Here is a 7,648-nt window from a genome sequence, read left to right as displayed (position 1 = left end):
TGAAAGAAGAAAGATCTTGGAGAAGCCATACTCAAAATACAAAGAGTGGGAGACAAGGGTTTTAAAGAGAGAGTTAATAAAGTTAACTTTGGCTGTAAAACAGATGTTTATCAAAATATTCTACCTCCTCAATATGAAAGGAAATTACAAAGTGACTATTTTTTTTTTTTAATTTTCTTTGGCGTTTATGAAAAGCTGTGGGAGCAATATGTATCATCTTATCAAAGTCAAAAACCGTGGAACTTCAGTATACTTGAGATACTCTGACTGCCTGAATAGGATATCGGGACCATGATGCCTCCTTTGTCTGGCTTTGAGACAGTTAAATCACTAGGTAATATCAAATTGATCTGATCATTAGAAGACATACTGTAGGCATACAGCAACAATGAAGGCCATAAAATAAAAATGGAAAATGTGAAAGTTCTTCAGAAGAGGCAAACAGAATCCTTGCTGGTCAAATAACACAAGCCAAAAGTAAAGCAATACCTCCCTGAAGGAGAGGTGTATACCAGGAGTTCTAGATGTACTTTTTTTTTCCATGTAAGTGATAGAATTTAATTTTTAATGTCCCATGCCTGCAATTTCCAAACAGCTAATTTGCTAGTTTTCCCATACTTGTTCTCTCCCTCACAGTTATCTACAGATGACATGGTTTCTGTCTCCCCTCACCCCAAATTCTTCATGTCTAACTTGAATATGTTTTCAAATTCTGATGGTCTATATTCATTATCGAACCTTTAAGTGTGCTAGTATTTCTATTTTTTATTGTTTCTGAGTTAGCTTCACTAAGGTAAAACCTGTAATAGAGTTTTCTTGGAGATGTAAAGGCATGTAATTTCTTTTGTGAAGATACTGAAGCTGCTGCAAAAAATCAACAGTAAGTTTTCAGTCTTAAAATCATAAAAAGAGCCTATGCTGACAACATTCCCATGAGTATAAAGCTCATTCTGATCAAGATAAAGAAGGCCATTCTATTTTGCAGTTGTAGGGGAGACAGCTTCGAGGTTTAAGGTTATAAACAGTGAAAGGTCCTTTTCCTGATGTATATGGACATCTCTAAAATATGAAAAATAAATTAGAATATTAATATCTACAAATCTGTTACCACTACTTCACATATATTCACTTTCTCCCTGTCAGATTCAATAGTCTGTAATGGATAGCTACAGGCCTTTTTTTAAAACCATCATAACTCCTCCCCATAGTCTGTTTTTTTTTTCTATTTTACTTTTTCTTTTTTTCCTCTTCACATCAAGATATAAGAACATTTAATTGTATATTAACCTGTCTTTATTTTCTCTTTGAGTGACACTTTCCTGAAATGGGACAACTTGCCTTTGTATGTAAGCACTAAATGTCCATGTGCAAGATAGAATGGCATTAATGAACTCAGTTTGTCCATATTGAGTGTAATATGGACAACTGCTCCAGTTAAACATGTCCCTTCTTTCTTCCACTCAGCAGCATCTATTTTTACCTAATTCTAGTAAGTCCATTACTACTGTTTTCCTTTCTTCCAGCTTTAAGGAGGACTGTAGGCAGATAAAAAAATTCAGAAGAAAAGAAGCAGGTAACATTTCTTCTCAGACATTTCCATGCATGGCTGAACCAGCATCACAGAACTAATTTCTGTGGACATGAACAGTTTTTTCTGGAATGAAGTGGAAATTTAAAATGAAATCTTAGCTCTAAAAAGCAATCAAAAGTTCTGGCTGCAGTTTTAATGTATTCTAGAAATAAGTTCTAACAGTGGACTTGAAACAAACTTCTATTATTCCTGTTAGAGCAGACTGAGCAAACCCAGTAGCTGTGTAAAGTACAAAACAGCCACCATGTTTCTGGTATGACTGGCCCCTTTTAACTCCTATCAATTGATATATGTGGCTGTTTGGCTTGTCAGTGCCACTACTGTCACTCATTTGTTTTGAATTATAATACAGCAAAAGTCATGTGTTAGGACATTCCATCAATGCTCCTTCTCACTGGCAGGTCAGCTGAATATGTATATTAGATGCATTTTATCTACAACACTTCAGACTACACTTAGAACCTTTCAGACTGGAGATTCACGCCTGAAAATTATAGAGAAATTAATCTTAAAAACTAAAAATAATAACAATAAAGTAGGCTTTTTCTTTGTTGTTTTTTTTTTCTTAATGGTCTACTTTATTACCTGTGAAATAAATGTCTAGACCTTCCTGCAAAGAAGAAATGCAGCAAAGTCTGTTGATTTCAACACTATTATGCCAGAGACGAAGTTAACTCTCAGACAAAGTAATTTTTTTTCCCTGTACTGACCACAATAACAATGTTAGCACAAAATAAAAAAAAATTGATGAAAAAGATAGCATGTGCTTGATATTGATGGAAGGCATGTTTGTGCCTAATACACTAGAGAAACTTTCCAATAACAGTTCACCCAAGTGAAAATATTGCCCCGTTTTGCTCCCAAGGTCAATGTCAATTGAGGTTATTGACTATATAAATGCTAAATACGAAAGTTTGAGTTACCCAAGGCTACTTTGACTTATATGCTATAGTTTTCAAGGTTCCTCGGTTACATTTAGTTTGCATTCCTCACTCACTAATGCCATTTCTATCTTTTTGTCCTGTTGGGGTTTTGGTTTTGTCCGTTTGTTGTTTTTTTTTTTTTTCCATAGCCTTTTCAGACTGTAATTCCTAAATGTTAAAGAAAGAGTGCCACAATTGAGTAGGGAAGAATATCACATTTAAGAGACTATTTTTAGGTTTTCTACTAAAAAGCTTATCTCCACACACACAAAGGAGTCTAGAGGAACAGAAGCATGAGGGAAAGCTGCTGGGCTACACCTGAACCCATCATGGGAATCATCAGCTCATCACAAGCCCATAAGCTCAAGCTCAGATGAGCACAGGAGTACAATGCAAGTAGGGACCCAAGTTATAGACTCAGAGGAAGGAACACTCTGTCCAGGCCACTCATCAGACTGTCTCAGAACAACTTCAGCCTCATGGTCCAGATGTGGCACCCATCCCATGAATCAGAGGGAAGATCTTCCAGATTGTTTTACAGAATGAAGATGACTCACTACCTACATCATTTGCAACACACTGTGTGGTACAACAGAAGAGCATTATGATGACAGAAGACTTACTACAGAATGTTTAGAGGAGGAACCAAAGGCAGGGAAAGGGATAGAAGGATAGATCTAGGTGATATGGGGAGGAACAATCATTGGAAAAATAGAGATGCAAGCAGATAAAAGGGGATGTTTGCATGTAAATAGTTTGCATTATGTTGGAATGTTTGTACAGTTTTCAGCCATGGCCTGCATTTGATCAACATAGTCTGGCTTACCTTCTTGTTAAATTCCCTTCAAACTCTTTCCTTTGTGCAGATGTATATCTAGGGGCTGAAAGCCAACAGGTGGAGTCAGACCAGAGATCAGAAGCCCATATGTCTATAGTACCAACAACTGGGGAAAGTGTGGGTATGCGTGTGTGATCACTAGTGCATATCAAGCCAAATAAGCCTGTTGAGTAGGTGAAGTGACCTGGGAGCCAGGCAAGTGTGTGGTGTCTAAGGGCGAGACTGCAGCAGAAGTTGAGTAACAGAGGGACCAGACGACTCCCAGAGAGCTGCTGGAGGGATCATGGGGTCTGGGAGTTCACTGTTTACATGAATGCCTTTGTGTGCATATGTGCAATTCTCTATAGTAGCAACAGGAGTGGGACTGTAGTCCTGGAAGCTCATATGTCCAGGGGCTAGCAGCTGGAGGGACTGGGATCCAAGGCCTAACTGAGTGAGCTCAGCTGCTGGAGAGATTCACCAGGTACATATACGTATGCGTATACATAGGTAAACATATATATGTATACATACACAAAAACACATATAGCCAGAGATGGGAAAAGGATAATGCTTTTGGTGCTGTTTGTGACTGTGTGAGTGATTAATGTTTCCATCTGTGTTGATTTGTGTGGCTAGCTGTGTATATAATGTGATGTATATCTGTGCTCTGTGTTTATGTGCCTACTGGGAATACATGCCCAGACTCACTAATGGTTGGACCTGAAGGCATGGGGCTGCTGCAGCCTTGCTTTTACCAAGCTACCAGATTTGACAACTCCCTATCATACATTATGCTCTGCAGTCATGTAGGATGGTATAATTTACAAATATCTGAAGTCCAAGGCCAATATTAGCACTATTGAACACAGGCAGAAAATTTTGAACCAACCCAGCAAAAAAAAAGTTCTTTCAACTTCCATTGTACTCTACACAGAGCATTTCTGGGGACATCAGTGAGATACATTTCATATTGAAAGGGATCAATTTTTGAGTGGCTTCACCCTCCTGCTGTTCCTGAAAGATTCAGCTTACTTCCCAACTTTCTGATATATATGTGATTACTCACTCAGTTAAGAATTAATCACTGTGACTAAAGTTGACAGAATTAGGCCCTAATTAATTTGGCTGAGGTCACAAGAGGAGTCAGTCAGCATCAGAAAAAAAATAGGCTGTGATTCTCAGCATGGTTCTTACTGCAGTATGTAATGGTGCCAAACAGGCTGCCTCTCATTATAATTAAAAACTGTGTCTTTAGTCCCCTCTCCTTTTTACTTCTTGGTCTGTTTGATTCAAAGCTCTTGTACAGGATATATGGTACAATGAACTGCTGTCCATGAATGCAGCCTTACCTCTATCACAGTACAAAAAAGAGTTGTACTGTGCAATTCAAAATATACACCTGTTTTACTGAAGCACAGTATCTAACTGTGACTTCCCAGTAGATGTGCCAGTTCTGTCAAAAGCTGTCCATACCCACTGTGTTGGTACAAACACTTTTTGCACTGTTATCTGGGGTTTGTGGTCATTAATTGCTGCAGATAGAGGCATGCAGCCAAAGATGTGTTAAAAGACTGCAGTTACCATTAAGAGTAATTCAGAACACAGCATTCTGTAGCAGGAGTGTGAAATTGCAATTCAATAACAATCTCAATTGCAGTTGTTTCAATAAAAATCTCAATATTCAATTGTATTAATCTGCTTGAGAATAAGAAGGCTCTACAGAGGAATCTGGACAGTCTGGATCAATGGGCTGTGGCTAGGGTTATGATATTCAACAATCACTTGGGCCACAAAACCCTATGCAATGCTCTGGCTTGGGGAAGAGTGGCTGGAAAGCTGCGTGGTGGAAAAGGACCTGGGGGAGGGGGAGATACTGATTGACAGTTGCTGAACATAAGCTCAGCTTGTGCCTAGGCAGCCAGGAAGGGCAATAGCATCCTGGCCTGTATCAGAGATCACATAGCCAGAAGAGCCAGGTCAATGATCATCCACTGTACTCAACACTGGTGAGGTCGCACCTCAAATCCTCTGCTTAGTTCTGGGCTACTCAATACAAGAAAGACATTGAGGTGCTGGAACAGGTCCAGAAATGAGCAGCAAAGCTGGTGAAGGGTCTGGAGCACAAGTCCTGTGAGGAGAGGGTGAGGAAACTGGGGTAGTTTAGTCTGGAGATGAGAAGGCTAAGGGGGACCTTGTCTCTCTCTACAACTGCCTGAAAGGAGGTTATAGTAAGGTGGGTGTTGGCCTCTTCTCCCAAGTAACAAGTGATAGGACAAGAAGCAGCTGCCTCAAGTTGTGCCAGTGGAGGTTAGGTTGGATGTTAGGAAAAGTTTCGTCAGTGAAAGGTTTGTCAGGCACTGGAACAGGCTTCCCAGCAAAGTGGTGGAATCACAATCCCTGGAAATGTTCAAAAAACCTGGAAATGCTCAAAAGCCATGTAGACGCCCTTGGTGACAGTGTTTAGTGGTTGACTAGGCAGTTGTGGGGTAACAGTTGGACTTGATGACTTAAAAGTCTTTTCCAACCTATTTGATTCTGTGATTCTATGATTCTGTGAATAATGTAATGGCAAACAGTGTATTTGTTTTAAATACGATATTTTTTTATAATAGTGAGTTCCCTAAGATTACTGAAGTATAAACATTTAGTTACTGTATTTTCATAATACTACATATCAAAAGTACTTTTTTTTAATCCAAGGGATTGCTCACAGTCCTGAAAAATTACTGGAAGTAAGATTTATTTGAATGTAAACTGTGCAATAGTTTTTTATCCATTCTAACCCAGTGACTAATGAAGTATGCCTTACTTACACTTTTCAGTCACAATAATGTGATTGTAGTAGGATGTTTCATAAAGTAACGTGGTATTTAGCTTGGATTAATTGTCTAAGTATCTACCTTGATTCTTGGGAAGATTTTCAGCCTAAAGCAACTGTTGTGGCTGTGGGTGTTATATAAATTAATTTACAAAACATTATTCTGCAGTATTAATGCTGTGGTTTCAATGTCTATGGTTGAGACATAAATTCAATTATTAGCAAAAAAATCCAAACTGCAATATAGGTTAAACATGGACTTGATGAAGTGTCTGAAAAAAAAAAAGGAAAATGTATTTCCTGTAAATGTTTTTGCATATATGTATCACAATTGCCATTTCACCACACAGAGTAAGCAGGTAACCCTTTCTTTTCTATTCCCCAAGCATCCTAGACTGATCTTTACCCATGTGTAATGGCAAAACTGACTCTTTATACACATGGCCTTCCAGCAATGTTGCTGTTGGATCTCAAAGAGAGAGAGACTGAAATCAGAAGTTAAATGCATTCATGTAACATGCACAAGTCCATGGGTCCTGATGAGATCCATCCACAGGTCCTGAAGGAGCTGGCAAATGAAGTTACGAAGCCGCTGGCCATCATATTTGAGAAATCATGGCAGTCAGGTGAAGTTCCAGATGACTGGAAAAAGGGAAATATATCCCCCATTTTCAAGAAGGGGAGAATGGATGACCCAGGGAGTTACAGACCAGTCAGTCTCCCCTCTGTGCCTGGCAAAATCTTGGAGCAGATTCTCCTGGAAGGCATGCTAAGGCACATGAAAATCAACAAGCTGCTTGGTGACAGACAGCGTGGCTTCACTAAGGGGAAATCCTGCCTGACCAATTTGGTGGCCTCCTATGATGGGGCTAGGGAACGGATGGACAGGGGTAGAGCAGTTGATGTCATCTACCTGGACTTGTGCAAAGCATTCGACACTGTCCCACATGACATTCTTGTCTCTGAATTGGAACAACATCAATTTGATGGATGGACCACTCAGTGGATAAAGAACTGGCTGGATGGCCACACGCAAAGTGTTGTGGTCAATGGCTCAATGTCCGGCTGGAGACCAGTAACGAGTGGTGTCCCTCAGGGATCGGTGTTGGGACCGGTCTTGTTTAACATCTTTGTCGCTGACACGGACAGTGGGATTGAGTGTGCCCTCAGCAAGTTTGCCGATGACACCAAGATGTGTGGTTCGGTTGATATGCTGGAGGGAAGGAATGCCATCCAGAGGGACCTTGACACGCTTGTGAGGTGGGCTGATGCCAACCTCATGAAGTTTAACCATGCCAAGTGCAAGGTCCTACACGTGGGTCGGAGCAATCCCAGGCACAGCTACAGGTTGGGCAGAGAAGAGATTCAAAGCAGCCCTGCAGAGAAGGACTTGGGGGTGTTGGTTGATGAGAAAATGAACATGAGCTGGCTACGGTGTGCACTTGCAGCCCAGAAAGGCAACCGTATCCTGGGCTGCATCAAAGGAGCGTGACCAG

This window comes from Pezoporus wallicus, unplaced genomic scaffold (assembly GCF_028554395.1).
Source record: "Pezoporus wallicus isolate ANWC-B61680 ecotype Strahan unplaced genomic scaffold, APGP_CSIRO_Pwel_v1 contig_6926, whole genome shotgun sequence".
Lineage (NCBI taxonomy): Eukaryota > Metazoa > Chordata > Aves > Psittaciformes > Psittacidae > Pezoporus > Pezoporus wallicus.
Note: the sequence above shows the minus strand (reverse complement) of the source record.